Source organism: Trichogramma pretiosum, unplaced genomic scaffold, assembly GCF_000599845.2.
Source record: "Trichogramma pretiosum strain Unisexual culture from Peru unplaced genomic scaffold, Tpre_2.0 scaffold62, whole genome shotgun sequence".
Taxonomy (NCBI): Eukaryota; Metazoa; Arthropoda; class Insecta; order Hymenoptera; family Trichogrammatidae; genus Trichogramma; species Trichogramma pretiosum.
Genome location: NW_019641674.1, coordinates 1,120,616 through 1,138,341, shown reverse-complemented (window position 1 = coordinate 1,138,341; position 17,726 = coordinate 1,120,616).

The window sequence follows — 17,726 nt, the reverse complement described above, 5'->3', positions numbered from 1 at the left end:
TTTAATTATTGCAGAGAATAATGTGACTGTCCAGACGTTGGTGTGTGTTTGAGTACTCCGCCGCTAGGTGGCGTCAGCACCGACCGTCGCTCGCGCAAGCGGCAAACCCCGCTTTAGTATACATAAGAGAGCTCGTCGCTCGCTAGAGTTGTACACTGGCTCACGCTGGCAAGTAGAGTAATCCACTCGAGTTCGCATTTTATGCGAAGTCTGCATAGGTGACCGCTGAGAAAGCTTGCTTTCGTTGGGTAGTCGCTGCAGATTGACCGCTGAGGAGGTTCGCCTCCGTTGGGTAGTCAATCGAGTGCATTACGAAATCTACCTCGGCGTGTTCTTCTCTCATTCTGAGTTGCAGAGCGGAAGACAGCTAGTTTGCCCGGCATCGCCGGTATAGTAATTATAATTGATCAACGAATAAAAGTTGTAAATTCGCTGATTGACCTTGATATTTTGATTTCATTTTGATTTTGCATCTTGCTATTTGTACATATTCACATTTACATTTTGACTTTAAATGAATAAAGATTTATTATAATGTCCTCTATCTCATCAGACGGTCGGAGCAGAGCGCGTTTTTGCGCAGCGATCTCTCGGTCGCGTGCAGCTAGCACGGCTCGAGGGGTAGGGGTATAAGCCACGACCAGTTCCGACACGCAGTACTCTTCTTCTGGTACTTCCTCAAGGCTCCTTGGTCTTGCAGGCTCGGACATGCCCGGGTCGCCCCGAGTCGATGAAAGCCGGAGCGCGGAGCCACGTGGCGGCGTTGAGGTTAGGGCGGCAGCATTTGTCGCTGTTCTCGCCGACGAACGAGACACACTCTTTTCTTGCGCACGAGGAGGTTTCACAATCTTTATTGACTTGATGCGCACACCCGACGCCGACACACTACCGACACGAGGAGGCTTCACGATCGTTATCGACTTGAAACGCAGACCCGACACTGAAGGCACTGACAAACTCTCGGCACGACCACTCGGCGGGGCCGCAGACGACGACACAGACACTGAGATACTAGGCACTGAGGAATCACTGTTCTCTGGCGGGACGAAATGATAGCAGTAGATGTAACTCGGCCATTAAGCTTACCTTCGCGTGGTCGATTGCGCAGCCTCTCCCTGACGATGTCCTCGGTAAGCGGTGCAGCTCGACGTTTATTCTTCTTTGAGTCCATCTTTTGATACCATCTGGCCTTGCTCGGTCTCACTCTGGAAGCTATGACGTATTGTCTGCCGCTTTCGCAATGCGAGGAAATAAGGAGAATCACGGCCGAACGGCGCGTTGATCTTATAGCTGAATGGGGTCAAACCTTTTGCAGATTGCCATACTCCCTCTAGCGTCGAATCATGAAGTATTTTAATCATGATCGACAAGTACGACCAATTTTACTATTGGCCGCTCATATGAGCCTTTTGCAGTCGTCACGGTGACCGAACGCACTAAGCCGTCGCTGCCAGGGTGGACAGCGCTGACTCGCGCTAATGGCCAACGAGCACAAGGAAGTATCTCATCTCTGACCAGTACGACATCGTCCACGGCGAAGTTTTTCGCTGAACTTAGCCATTTATCACGCTTTTGCAAGGTGGACAGATACTCCTCGCACCAGCGCTGCCAGAATATTAATAATAATTGCGTAATTTGCTGGATTTGCAGCCATCGCTCTGAAGGGCTCAGCTTTGCCTCAGTGAGCGGTGATTCAGCTATGACCACTGAGGATTCGCCGATCAATGGGTGAGCCGGGGTAAGCGCATTCTGCGGCTCGAACGAATCAGGCAACGGTGTGAGCGGACGAGAATTCAAAATAGCCTCAATTTGTGCCAGGAGAGTCGAAAACTCTTCGAACGTGAAGGATCGATCTCCGACCATTCGTTTTAGATGGTATTTCACGGACTTCACACCGGACTCCCAGAGTCCACCGAAATGCGGAGAGCTCGGTGGATTAAAATGCCACACAGTGCGGTGCCCGTCACGCAGCTGAGCGCAGATAGACTTATAGTAGCCTGACTCTTCGCTATGCATACGCCGCAGCTCAGCGTCGGCACCCACGAAGTTCGTGCCTCTATCGCTGTAGAGATTACGACACGGACCTCTACGGGACACAAACCGTCGAAAAGCTTCAATAAAAGCTGTAATATCGTAGGCTGAAACGCCGTTTTGGAGTCCGACCACAGATGGACCGGGGCCTGATTAAAGTCAGCAGTGGCCAAGAACGAGGCAGTGAGCTTCACTCGAAGGAGCGCAGCACAAAGCTCGAGCCGAGGTATGGACAGGCTTTTAAGAGGAGCTACTTTTGTTTTTGAGGCCAACAAAGTCACTCGCGCTCCTCCATCGTATACAAGGCGAACGTATAGAACCGCCGCGTACGCCAGCTTGGAGGTGTCAGCGAAACCATGCAACTCTAAATAAGCACCCCTTGTCACACCGCTCCATCGAGGAGTAGATATAGAGGACAACCCTTGTAGGTCGTCTTCATACGATCGCCACTGCGCCGTCTCGGCTTCGGGCAATGCTGCGTCCCACTCCTTTGTAATGAGCCTCAGGGACTGCATAAATATTTTCAAAGGAATTAAAGATGGAGAGATCCACCCTGACGGATCGATCGGACCAGCGATGCGCGACAAGACCTTGCGCTTAGTTATAGTGCCAGTCAACGGTGTCAGCGAAACATTGAAGTAGAAACAGTCGGCTTGAGGTTCCCAGACGAGCCCCAGCACTGAGAAGCCCAATCCAACTTTGAGCGTGGCCTCAGTGGCACGAGTCGATGGCTCAAATGAACTTAAAAGCTCGGGGTCGTTTGTCATCCACTTGGCTAACGAGAACCCTCCAGCCGAAAACAGCGAACATAAATGTCGTCGCTTCTCGGACGCCGTGTTCACATCGAACGTTCCGGACAGTACATCGTCCATATACATCTCGTGGTGTACAATAGGTGGAGCCAGAGGAAATTTATTTCCATCATCCTCGGCTAACTTCCTCAGAGTGCGGCTGGCCAAATATGCCGAAGGGCCGCAGCCGAAAGTAACCGTAGTCAGAACATAGTGTTCAATAGGCTTACTCGGTTCTTCGCGCCACAAGATTGACTGAAATTTCCAATCTTCAGAGTGCAGACGCACTTGTAAATACATTTTCGAGACGTCGGCAACAAAAGCGATAGGATAACACCGCCAATGAGCCAAAACGAGAACGAGTTGTGGCAGCAGATTCGGCCCGGTCAATAGATTCTCGTTTAAAGAATTTCCCGCAGCATTTCTGGCCGATGCATTGAAGACGGGACGAACACGCGTAGTCGTGCTGCTCTCTTTGACGACTGCGTGATGCGGAAGAAAGTACCTTAAATATTTAATTATTGCAGAGAATAATGTGACTGTCCAGACGTTGGTGTGTTTAAACCCAAATGGCCCAAGCATTAATCAAATTGTACCGGATTTCGGACGTCGGATAATATTCATTAAAAAATTGGCAGATTATCAGGCATCTCTAGAATAATTAGATGAATTCGAAGATGAAGAGCTGGATGAATTCAGTAACATAATAATCGAAAAGTCTGGTCATCGTGAGTTTTTGAACAAAATACGAGAAATCGTGAGTAACACATAATTTCAAAAATAAGCACTGCATTACTTTGCAGTACTTACCGGTAATATAGGGCACTTTCGATAGTGTCGTCTTTTTCGGAGTCGGTTGCCGGGCAATGAAGATGTTATCGCGCGTATGTTGTAGACCGGGAGCCGGTGACCTTAATTTCTGCTATATCTTATTCAGTTTGAGAGGGTATACATTCGATAATATACATTGTTAGGAACCCAAAAAGTCATTTCTTACATCCCGCTTATGGTGCATTATTTAAATAATCATTAATTCACATGTCATTTTTCAGAGGGTCCATGTCAAATCTTATTCAGCATGAATAGGCAATGTTTAGGGCTTATGATGTCAATTTTTGATCCATTAGGCTATCTTATTCCATTTACGATTCAAGCGCATTTTATTTTCCAAGTTATTTGCAAAAGTGGGACAAACTGGGATGAGCATATGCAAAAAGGAGATTTTTGGCTATGGAAAAATTGGCTTATTATACTTCCGGATGTATATCTAGTCAGGATAAATCGTTGCTGTCAGTCACAAAATTTTTAATCACGGAAAGCCGAATTGCACGTTTTCTGTGACGCGAGTAGTCGAGTTTACGGTGGAGTAGAGTATTGGCGTTTTCGCTTGCCCGACGGATCTTTTCACGTAGCGTTCATCATGGCAAAAAGTAAAGTTGTTAGTTTGAAGTCAAAAACTACCATTCCGCGTCTCGAATTGCAAGCTGCCTTGATTGCAGTAAGATAAGCTGACTTTATTTGTAAAGAACACGATTTCGAAATTACACAACGATTTTTTTGGTCAAATTCTCGTGTTGTTCTTCAATGTATCAGAAAAAATCAATGCTTTCAAATGGTTCGTGTCAAATGTGTTACACGAGATTTGCGATAAAACGAAGGTCGAGGAATAGGGTTGGGTTTCTTCCAAAAATAGTCCAGCAGACGATGCGACTCGTTACGTACCCGATGCTATAAATAATTCAAGTCGGTGGTTCCTAGGACCCGATTTCTTATCCATTCATGAGAATTTGTGGGTAGAGTCGAGCTCAAATTGGGAGGTAAATTTAGGAAAGGATGTGTCACGAGAGTTGAGGTTAGTTTTGACATTAAATAAAAATGATTTTTTGATTGATTTCTCGCGATTCTTTTCTTGGGAAAAACTTGTGCATAGAGTCGGTCGCGTTTTAGAAGCCGTGGCGAGGTGGAGGAAACGTGAAATTTTTCCCGTACAGTTAATCGCGAAAGCTGAGGTTGAATGTATAAGAATAAATCAAATAACATCGTTTAGACAAGAAGTTGTATCATTAAAAAAATTCAAGTCAGTGGATAATCATAGTCGTGTAGTTTCTCTTAGTCCGTTCTTGGATGCAGATGGTATCTTACGGGTGGAAAATCAAATTTCTTTTTTTCAAACATGCGGGATTTTCAAACAACCCGATTTTACTTGATTCATCTGATTATTTTACGACGCTGCTGATCGAGAAACATCATAGGAAATTAAGGGGGAAAGGTACCTTAAACCTACACTTATGAAAAATTTATTAATTATGAAGAAAAAAATTTTTTTTGAAATATACTAAGAAAACTCAGTTTTCTTCACTCTTTTTTCAAAGTTTTTCACGCTGAAATATGAAAATTGAGGTCCCAGTCACCATAGAACCCTCCTCGATGAAGCAAGCCCACAGTCCTGACAGGTACCCCTGTGCCGTAGGATCCAGCTAGAACCGATGCTTCAATCATGGTCCTTGGGGTCTCATTTTGATCATTAGATGTGTGGTTACAAACGCAAGCACTTTCAGATTTTTTAATTAGTTATACACCATTTGCCAGCCACATATACATATTTATTCATTAATATATATGATAAAATGACAGATTATGCTACATCATAGCCTGAAAAAAGTGTTCATTTGTCCCAATACCTTTGAAAGTGCTTGCGTTTGTAGCCATTCTCATGTAGAACAATCCCTGAAAATTTCAGCTCATTTGCTCAAACGGTTTACATGGAAAGTTAAGGCAACAAAGCAATTTTGAGATAAAACGTAACTGCCCAAGAGTTGAAAAAAACCAAAATACATCAATATATGTCATAATGATACTCTCATGTCACTGAGGCTGCTTAAAACTTTTTGGACGATAAAGAACAGTAATTCAATTTGAATTTTCAACATATTGGACCCACAAGGACAATGTTGAATTATCCCAGACAGCCACACAAAGCCAAAAGCGCCAATTTCATGACTACATTTTATAAGTTGTACTAAAATGTTAGTATACGCTAATATGGGTTTTATCTGGAAACTGTTAACTAAGTTGATTATGTCCAAATCAACTTTTCACACAAATATACACAATCTCACATTAGAACTTGAACCCAGTCTTCTACCTATTCACTAACATTCATAAAACATTTATCACTAGATACTTGGAAACAAATCACTATACAAGTTAACTAATTATCACTAATCTTGTTCGTCACATGCAACATACAATAATATGTATGATACAGACATATACACATTAGGGTGGTCCACTTTTTCAAAAATTTTTTGTATCTCGGGGAATCCATCGGAATCAGAAAGTTTGAGGTCTAAAATGAATTTTCCCGTAAACTAGAACTCAAAAAAATGATTTTAGATGGTGTCGATGGATTTTTGAAGTTTAAAAACGCGCTCTAAAAAAGAAGCAAAATCGGGCTATCATTCGATTTATTTCAAACTCTGTTTAGAGTGTAAAAATAATCTTGAAAATACATTTTCTTATGTGTTTTTGTCTGCAGAATCGAATGCCGTAGTCAGTTTTGACCTAGGAGCACAATTTCATTCAAAAAAATACACTTTTTCGATCGTTCTTTTTCGCAAATTCCGCAAAGTTCATTTTCGAGCGAGTGGCAAATGAACAGAAAAAATCTAGAAAATTTTTTGACACCACCAAAATTTAGGATTTTGTATGACAAATCCAATGGTATGAATTAGTATACACTTTGAAATTATTTTAATGCAGAAAAATACAACTTTATCCCAAAAATCGACATTACGAAAAATTAAAAAATCGAAAAGTGTATTAGTTTCTTCCAGGAAATGGCTAAGTAGAATCAATTATGGAAAAAATTGCATGAAATTGTCTGATAGGTTTTTTTCTCCCCTTTCCGACGCCGGTTTCAGAAGTTAAAAATTCGCAAGATTCGCTGAGATGCAGCTATTTTGGTAAGATGCATTTTTTTTAGCTTAAATTCTGCTTCGCAGGTTATTTAATGAATAGAGCTTGCTCAGAATTATTGAATTTTGAACCTAAAAATGCATCTTACAAAAATAGCTGTATCTCAGCAAATCTTGCGAATTTTTAACTTCTAAAACCGGCGTTGGAAAGGTGAGAAAATAACCTATCAGATACTTGCATGCAATTTTTTTCATGAGTGATTATACTCAGCCATTTTCTTGAAGAAACGAATATGATAAAGTTGTATTTTTCTGCATTAGAATAATTTCAAAGTGTATACTAATTCATACCATTGGATTCGTCATACAAAATCCTAAATTTTGGTGGTGTCAAAAAATTTTCTAGATTTTTTCTGTTCATTTGCCACTCGCTCGAAAATGAACTTTGCAGAATTTGCGAAAAAGAACGATCGAAAAAGTGTATTTTTTTGAATGAAACTGTGCTCCTAGGTCAAAACTGACTACGGCATTCGATTCTGCAGACAAAAACGCATAAGAAAATGTATTGTCAAGATTATTTTTACACTCTAAACAGAGTTTGAAATAAATCGAATGATAGCCCGATTTTGCTTCTTTTTTAGAGCGCGTTTTTAAACTTCAAAAATCCATCGACACCATCTAAAATCATTTTTTTGAGTTCTAGTTTACGGGAAAATTCATTTTAGACCTCAAACTTTTTGATTCCGATGGATCCCCCCAGATACAAAAAATTGTTGAAAAAGTGGACCACCCTAATACACATACATAAAGTACAGTGACAGGATTCGCGCTCGGACCAGAAGACAGGCAGGACGTGTGTTGCTCGCGCTCCTGCTTCTTCTTAATTTCTAGTGCGGTTATAAGTAGTGCCGAAGTGTCTTTGTGTGCGCCAAGTGCGCAGCTTGACGCGCCGCGTCGATACATGTGTGTGCGGTTTTGTAGCTGTGCGTGCGCGGCTGTAGTGGTGCTTTTTTACTCTGCTCAGTGTTTTCCCGCGTACCGAGCTGTCGGTGAGAGCCCCGCGCGCTAGTGTGTGTGCTTGCCTGGCACCGTGGTGCGAACGCAGAAGGCGCGTGCGGCTCGCGACTTGTCAGCAGCCGCGAACGACGGGCTGCAGAGCCCGCAGGGGCAGACGTCGGTCGAGGGGTCCGGCGTGCCGAGCTTGATGGAGCGTGGCTCGCACCCGTCGCCGCGAGCGTCTCCTTGCACAATGGTCAAGGCGATTACGACGAAAATTATCAACGCCCCTTTGCATTGCAAAGAAAGGGATGCTACGCTCCCGTGGAATTCACGACAGGGACCTTGGAGGACAAACTGGAGCGTATTGACGGCCTTATACGCGGTCTTGGCCTGTTTATCCATGGCAGGTCCAATCTCCATAAGGAGGTAAACAGCTATCAGCTGAGCCTTGTGATGGCTCTCATAGCGCTGAAGAAGTCACTGGCGAGCCAAGTGCCGCCTCGCCCTCCCGTAGCAGACAAGGCGGTTTGCACTTCCCCTCTGTTCTCGGGCAGTGCAACCAGTAAGCGGCCTGCAACGTCACCGCTGGCATCACTTTCAACACCCAAGCGCCACGCCGTGACAGCAGCAACCAAGCAGCATGACAAGAACAACAACGAGGTCGGAGACGAAGACGGATTCGTACTTGTCGACCGACGACGTCACCACCAGCGTAATCAGGCGACAACAACACCTGGAAATCTCCACGCCCGACAACAGCCGAATCCGCGACCAGTGCAGCGTAGAGCTCACCACCGACCAGACGCAATCGTCATCAAGGCGAAGGATGCGACTAAGTACGCGGACATCCTGACATCCTGACGCTGCAGCAGAAAGTCGGCAGCAACGTAAGCAACATCAGACGCAGCGCCGCGGGTGCCTTGGTGCTGCAGCTGAAGAAAGGCGCGGACAACGCCCCCGCTCTCGGTGAGGAGCTTGGTAGGGTGCTTGGCGCTGCGGCTACGGCCAGTGCCCTGCAGCGCAGGTCCATGATCAAGATTAAGGACCTGGACGAATGTACCACCAAAGAGGAGATCACCAGGGCACTGGACGCGCTGCTGGGTATTCCGGTGTCTCAACGCGACCCCGTGAAATCTCTGCAGTGGGCATACGCGGGAACGCAGGTAGCTGCCGTCGCACTCCCGGATGACCTGGCGGCCAAGGCGTTGAAGCTGGGCCACATCCGGATCTGCTGGATGAACTGTCGCATCCGTGGTCGTGAGGAGGCCGCGCGCTGCTACCGCTGCTGGAGTCCCGGTGACGTGGCCGCTCGCTGCAAGGGTCCTGACCGCACAGAGCTCTGCTATCGATGCGGCCAGAAGGGCCATCAGGCAAAGGACTGCAAAGGCCAACCTGCGTGCGTCCTCTGCCAGGAGCGAGGAACTGACGACCACCGTCACGCATCCACAAGCTCGAGCTGCCCTCTAGTACGGAAGGTCACCCAAGCCCGCCGATGATGAGAATCCTCCAGCTCAATCTCAATCACTGCGAGGCTGCCCAGGACGGAGAGCCGGTCCCAGCCGTCACCTTGGAGGAGCTCAAAAGAGCTCAGTCAATGATCAGGGAGCGCTCGGCGCCCGGGCCGGACGGCGTGCCCAACATGGCGCTTAAGCTCGTTATTGCCGTGCGTCCCGACGTCTTCCTGCGGGTCTACACGACGTGCCTGGAGACCGGCGTCTTCCCGTCTAGCTGGAAGCACCAAAGACTCGTCCTGCTCCCAAAGCCAGGCAAACCTCCCGACGAGCCGTCCTCGTATCGTCCGCTGTGTATGTTAGACACGGCGGGCAAGATTCTCGAGAGAATCATATGCGACCGGCTGGAGGCGTTCACAGAGAGACCCGGAGGCCTCTCGGAGCTACAATACGGCTTCCGGAAAGGGCGATCAACGATAGATGCCATCGAGGACGTCATTTCCACCGCCCGTGAGGCCATCGCTGGCAGGAGATGGTACCGCGGCACCAAGAAGTACTGCGCCGTGGTGACACTCGACGTGAGAAATGCGTTCAATTCGGTTCGGTGGGACAACATTCTCGCCGCTCTACGCCGTTTGTTCGTACCCGATTACTTGCTGAGAATAATTTCCAACTACTTCTCGGCGAGAGTGCTCGACTTCACCACGGACGAAGGTCCGGAGTCCTATGAAGTCACAGCAGGTGTCCCACAAGGGTCAGTTTTGGGCCCGATCCTGTGGAACGTCATGTATGACGCGATCCTGCGTCTCAACTTTGATGGCGATGTTCGTATCGTCGGCTTCGTGGACGACATCGCGGTGGTGGCTGTCGCCAAGCACCTATGGCAGATCGAATACGATCTGAACGCTGCGATCGCACGTGTGCGAGACGCGCTCCAAGCTCTCAGCCTACAAACGGCTGACCACAAGACGGAAGCTCTGCTCATCACGAGTAGGAAAAAAGAAGAAACCATCACCATCACGGTAGGCGACCATAGCATACGCTCGTCTCCCTCCATCCGCTACCTGGGCCTGCACATCGACGCCAAGCTGAAGTTCAAGAACAGCCAGCGCGAAGGCAGCCGGAGTGATCGGTGCCCTTACGAAGATCATGCCCAACTCCGGCGGGCCCAGAAGCAGCCGACACAAGCAGTATGCTCACGTCGTCGACTCCATACTCCTGTATAGAGCCCCCATCTGGAGAACAGCAGCGCAAAAGCGAGTCTACATTCGCCAAGCGGAGTCAGCCCACCGACGAGCCTGCCTGCGTGTGATCGGAGGCCGGCCGCATGTCTCCTACGAGGCCACATATGTCCTTGCCAGCATACCACCGCTGGCCCTTCTTGCGGACGAGCGAGTGCGACTCTACGGCCGCCGCCGAGAGGACACAAAGGACGAGGAACGATTGGCAACGCTAAGCAAGTGGCAGGAAGCATGGGACCGGTCGACGAAGGCCCGATGGACGCATCGACTGATCCCACATATCAGAGTGTGGATCGAGAGGAGGCACGGAGAGCTGAACTACCACCTCACGCAGCTCTTGACCGGGCATGGCTTCTTTAAACACCATAGCCGCCGCTACGACCTCAATCAAAGCGCGCAATGCCCGGTCTGCCCCTCATCCATCGAGAACGCGGAGCACGTATTCTACCAGTGCCCGAGGTTTAGCGAAGAAAGAGAGAGACTACACTCCCTGCTCCACGAGGTCATGACGCCGGAAAACACCACCAGGCTCATGCTCGCGAGCGAGTCAAACTGGCTCGCGGTTGCTTCATTTGCCTACTCAGTCGTAACAAGACTGAGAGATGAAGAAGCAGACAGAAGGTGATGACCGGACGATGCGGTTAGAAGAAGACGCCATCTCAACCAAGCCTTCACGAAGCGCATAACGCCAACCCCTCCATCCCCGTGAAGTAATGCCTAACGGCGGTTTCCGCGGGGGTGGAACAAAGGGAACCCGACGCGGATGTTTTTACATAGTCTATGTACCCTTGAGCAATATGTTTAATTTTCACATCTACTGATACATTTAACCTAATGTAAACTTCTACTTCTACTTTCTGCTCAATAAAATATATTAATACATCCAAAAAAAAAAGAAAAAAAAAAGTACAGTGACATACATATACACTGATGTACATGTCAATTTACATAAGTACTTCTGTATTTCTTGAATTAGAACTGCTAAAAATGTACCATTTTTATAAAAAGCTATTGAAACTTCTTCATAGCTTTATTATGAATCACTATGTTTCATATATTGCACTCTACATATACTTCTTTCACTTTAAAAAAAATGTAATTTTTAGCCATTGGAAAATCAAGAAGCAGTCATCAGACTGTTGTTGACATTTGATCAGGGCTCGTGCACGAAACAGAGAGAGATAGAAGATATGCCGAAACCCACGTGCTGCGAGTGGTGGCGTTACTGTACACCTATAGCCATGTAAACAAACAAATTTCTGCTAGATGTACTCTAACCAAAGAATAAAACGAGTATCAATAGATGGTGCTACCGACTTATGAAAGTCTCGAGATTCATGAGAGAATGGCAACGATATATCTTTGAGTCGTTTCATTCATTTTTTCTAAATAATCGTAAAAGTATCGGTACTAAATAAGCTGTACATCACGGTACAGTTAAAATTTTAAAATTCCGATCACGGCACTTGAAAGCAGAGGAAAAATCCTATCAAAAAAGTCAATGAAAAAAAAATTTTTTTTTTTTTAGATTTTAGGTGCCTTTCCCCCCTTAATAATGATAATGCTAATCATGATACAGTCATAAACGAGTTACGACAATCTTACTGGATTGTAGGTCCACGTAGACCCTTACAAAAAATTTGTGTCTCTTTGTAGTATTTGCAAAATTTTACGAGCAAAGCCTGTACAAAACCGCATGGTGGCATTACCTAAAGCTCGATTGGCATTTCGATTGAAACCGTTTACTCATTGTGGTCTTGATTATTTCGGCCCACATTGTGTTCAAGTAGGATGCAGGATTGAGAAAAGATGGGGAGCTTTGTTCACTTGCATGACCACGAGAGCTATTCATCTCGAACTTGCTCATACATGGAACGCCGATTCTGCCATTATGACCCTCAGACGATTTGCAGCGCGTCGTGGCACTCTGTCAATTGTGCATTGTGATAACGGAACAAATTTTAAAGGAATGAGCAAAGAGCTGTCTGTAGCGCTACTTTCGTTAGATTTTTCGGTAATTAAGGATCATGCGTCGAGATTGTGACGAAGCACACACCCGCGAACTTGAACGTCGCACCTGACCGAAGGCAGCCCGTACACCAACGCAACGCGAGGAGATATTTCGCCCCGAAAATGTCCGAATGAATGATTTCGCGTATTTTCCTCGTAGCCTAGGTTTCAGGCCAAGAAGAAGATGAGCTGAGCAGATCTAGAGAGCAAAACCGAGGCCAAAAACAAGGAACCGCAACTAGAGATTCTACAAGCCTAGGCCGAGCAGAAACCTACAGGCCGCGTAACAATAGCAGTAGAGTCACGCGCCTACTGCGCAATCTACTGTGCCGCAGAGAAAGACACGCCACGGCAGATTACCACGAGCCGAGCAAGTGCGTACACGTGTCGAAAAAGCAAGTGCAGAGTTTAGAGTGCCATTTTTGTTTAAACAAACGCAGCAGTTCGCGACTGTGCAAGTCCTCGGCGTAGAGAACTCGCCGACGGGAAGAAAGTGAGTCCAAGTGCGAGTCTTGTGCGAAAAGCACGGATTGTGTGAGGGCCAAGGCCGACATCAAGAAAGTGAGGCTAGTTTCTGCCTGAAGAAACGTGGCGTAGATCCGAACCCGATAGGCCAAATAGCGAGATTCTGCCTACGGTGACTGCAGCCGACGAAGGCCACGGTAGCAGAGAAGTTTGCCAAGGATATCGTCTACGAGAAGAGCCAGTGAAGAGGTTAGCCTTTAAGTTATTTGGGTGGTCGGTCACTTGGCCGTGTGCACGATTGCGTCATCGTGCTCTCGCGCTTGTAGAGTGTGTGTGCGCGTGAGTGTCGTCGCAGCGGCAGCGAGCTCATTGAGTGTGTGTGTGTGTGTGTGTGTGTGTGTGTGTGTTTTTTTTTTTTTTTTTTTTTTTTTTTTTTTTTTTTTTTTTTTTTTNGTGTGTGTGTGTGTGTGTGTGTGTGTGTGTGTGTGTGTGTGTGTGTGTGTGTGTGTGTGTGTGTGTGTGTGTGTGTGTGTGTGTGTGTGTGTGTGTGTGTGTGTGTGTGTGTGTGTGTGTGTGTGTGTGTGTGTGTGTGTGTGTGTGTGTGTGTGTGTGTGTGTGTGTGTGTGTGTGTGTGTGTGTGTGTGTGTGTGTGTGTGTGTGTGTGTGTGTGTGTGTGTGTGTGTGTGTGTGTGTGTGTGTGTGTGTGTGTGTGTGTGTGTGTGTGTGTGTGTGTGTGTGTGTGTGTGTGTGTGTGTGTGTGTGTGTGTGTGTGTGTGTGTGTGTGTGTGTGTGTGTGTGTGTGTGTGTGTGTGTGTGTGTGTGTGTGTGTGTGTGTGTGTGTGTGTGTGTGTGTGTGTGTGTGTGTGTGTGTGTGTGTGTGTGTGTGTGTGTGTGTGTGTGTGTGTGTGTGTGTGTGTGTGTGTGTGTGTGTGTGTGTGTGTGTGTGTGTGTGTGTGTGTGTGTGTGTGTGTGTGTGTGTGTGTGTGTGTGTGTGTGTGTGTGTGTGTGTGTGTGTGTGTGTGTGTGTGTGTGTGTGTGTGTGTGTGTGTGTGTGTGTGTGTGTGTGTGTGTGTGTGTGTGTGTGTGTGTGTGTGTGTGTGTGTGTGTGTGTGTGTGTGTGTGTGTGTGTGTGTGTGTGTGTGTGTGTGTGTGTGTGTGTGTGTGTGTGTGTGTGTGTGTGTGTGTGTGTGTGTGTGTGTGTGTGTGTGTGTGTGTGTGTGTGTGTGTGTGTGTGTGTGTGTGTGTGTGTGTGTGTGTGTGTGTGTGTGTGTGTGTGTGTGTGTGTGTGTGTGTGTGTGTGTGTGTGTGTGTGTGTGTGTGTGTGTGTGTGTGTGTGTGTGTGTGTGTGTGTGTGTGTGTGTGTGTGTGTGTGTGTGTGTGTGTGTGTGTGTGTGTGTGTGTGTGTGTGTGTGTGTGTGTGTGTGTGTGTGTGTGTGTGTGTGTGTGTGTGTGTGTGTGTGTGTGTGTGTGTGTGTGTGTGTGTGTGAATAACACGGCACGCTGCCGTGTTGCATTGCATGGCGGATAAACAGGTTCACGGCGCCGCGTATACGCGATCTCGTGAATTTAGCCACGTGGCTACAGGTCAACGAGTAGAACACGCGCGCGTCGGCCGAGCTCGTTCGACCACGCGTACGTAGCGACGGCCATTTTGGCCAAGAAGCAGAAGAGAGTCACGAACGTAACCTATTGCCGCGTAGCAAAGGTTCTGCCACGGACGGCAAACGAGAACGCCATCAGCGCACTTGGTGGCCATTGTTGAAAGCTAAATAAAGTGACTATTTATTGAAATTGAATATCGCGAGTCATCATTAATTCACCATTGTGTGGTAAATTGCCCAGACTACTTAATTTTCAGAGAATAAAGTAATTTCGCGGAATTGCACGGATATTCGCAGAGTACGTGACAATTGAGATTTCCTCGAACAAAATCGAAAGGTGAGTTACTTAGGCCAACAGCTAGGCCCAAACTCGGCGGAAGGCTTAGAACCTCCTGTGAGAGGTCAACGTAAGTACGAGAGATAACAGGAGTACAACAGGAGCAATACTTTGAATGACCGAATGGACCACATGTCGTATCTTTGTTTACCAACGTCATGTTGGAGGACGTCTTATCAAGCTTAGACCGCAGATACAACGAGATTTGTAGGAATTCAAAGATACCCTTTGCGGATGTTATAGAGGGTACGAAGTTCTTGGTTGACAACGTGTATTTTTCGTTTAATGGAGAATATTACAAGCAGATCGCGGGTTCCCCGATGGGATCTTATATCAGCACTTTCTATGCTGACTTGGTTCTCGCAGATTTGGAGTCTAAGTGCTGGAGTAAACTGAAAGATTAATTTGACATCGTTCCGTTGTTTTCGTATAGATATGTCGACGATGGTTTCGCATGTGTACACATCGATCATATTGATGCCATTCTTAAAATCTTTAATGAACAAAATGGACATATCAAATTCACACACGAAGTTGAAACGGATAATCATCGGAACTTTTTAGACGTGAAATTCATTAGGATTGGATGACAAATTGTCACCGACTGGTATAGAGATGAGATATCTTCACAACGAACAGTGAACTTTAATTCCAACCACACCAGAAATTTAAAGATTAACGCGGTTTACAATCCGGAAGACAGAGCCTTACTGCTCTCAGATACTAGGTTTCATGCAAGTAGCTTACAAGTGGTTCGTGACATCTTACACAAGAATTCATATCCCGATCATTTTATCGACAAGTTTGTGAAGAAAAGAAGAATAAGTATGCGTTGTAAAAATAATTTGCCATCTGTGAACAATTCAGATTTTCGTGACAAGAGTCGGTCGTGTCAATCAACACTTTCAGCTGCGAAAATAAATCCCACAAAAACAGTGTATCTCAGCCATATTAAGACCGTTCTAAAATCTAAATACGGTATTGGAATGGTCGGACAATTCCCCATCAAATAATTCATTCACATCTTTTCTATAGGTGATTGGGCTGAGCCATTATTTTTTGAAGAAACAAATAAACTTATCTTGATTTACACAAAAAGGACGTTTTTCAGCATTACATTGATTATAAAATCTGAAATAATGCATCAGTTTCAATTTTATTGACGGATTCTGACAGGTAATAAAATTTTGCATCCAAATACGTGTTCTCATAGTTGTCGAATTTTTTTGGGATTTGTTCAGAAAGTTAAAGAGAAAAAATAGAATGTCCAATCTTATTTAAATCGGAAATCAAAATGCTCGCTGAGCGACCAGTAAAAATTATTTAAATGAGCTGAAATTTTTTGGGGCTTCATTCTTAGGCATATCGAAGACATTAAGATTGTAAAAGCAAGGTTTTGAAAACCTTCATTTTTTTTATTATTCAAAAACATGTTTTTGAAAGATGAGTAGCCAAGCTGTAATCGAAGATCTATTTTATTTAAATTACATCGTGAAGAAAAAAATGTTGTTGAATTTATGAGTCAAAATAATACTTTTTTAAATTTTCGTCCGCACGTATGTCACAAAAATATTTTCCAATAATCCAAACAACCTTGAATTTTTCAGATTTTTCAAGTGCTTCACGCCTTCAGAAAAAATCATTGAAAATTTTGAAAATTCATAAACGGCGATAGAATGCCATAACCTTTTCGAAAATTTTTTAACTTTTTTATTTCATTAAAAAAAGTAACCTCAAATTTTTTCAAATTTTTTCGGAGATGTGAACGCACCTTTTGAAGCCAAAAACCCCTTTTTTTGACGAAAATAATTTTTTAGGACGATACGGAGCCTCAGAAAATCTGAAAAAATTTTTTCCTTTTTTTTCATCAAAATACATAACCTTAAATTTTGTTATATTTTTTATAACTTCTAGGGCCGAAAAATGCTATTTTTAACAAAAAAAGGTTCCTAGAACTCGATGGTTACGGTAAAAAAATTTGAAAATATTTTTTTTGAATTCCTTGTCAAATTTTAATAAAATTTGTCAGTTTCAAATTTTGGCGCCCTTCAAAATTACCTTGAAAAAAAAACAAAATATGTATTTGAACGTAAAACTTAGAGGTTATGTTCGAGGTTAAATTCAAGGTTACCATTGGATTACTCGTCGAAAAATACGTTGGATGGGGTTTTTGATTTTTTTTATGTTTATTTTGCGATAATTTCAGGAGTTAAAAAATAGTTTTGCCGCCCAATTTATAATGTATTTTGCCGATAAAAAATACCGGATTTCTGGGGCCTCGTTCTTGGTTATAGAGGCAAATACCAAGATCCTAACCTACCTTCAAACTACATATAATGAACTACTTTCATATGAAATTTTAAAGAGATTTATGTTACTAGAAAAAAGTTACAGCCTATCGAAATCTTGAAAAAACGCTCTTTTTCATAATGTTGATATCTTTAAACAGCTGTATCTCCGTCGTTCTCGAACCAATCTTAAACCTGAGCACGTCGATTTAAAAGTAATAAAAATACCTTTTAAATGAGATATTGCAAAGGTCGATACGTCAATCCAATCGTCTTGTACATCAATTGAAAAAAAGCTAAAAAACGACAATTTTGCAATTTTTTATCCCCCTTCATTGCCACCCCATAACTGGGGTGGGGTTATCGAGCTCTTCATAATTTTTTTATGAAAAGCACATGCCTTGACCTAAAAAATGCGACCTTCCGGGTTGAAAAATATGCTCTGGTGCCTGAGTTACAAATATTTGAATAATACGCAAAAGTAGGTAAAAATGGCTTTTTTTGGACCTTCGAGGGGCCCAAAATTGGACCCCAAAGCCTCCAGAGGGCTAAAAATTTAACTGAAGGCTATTTTCACATATTCAAATAACATACT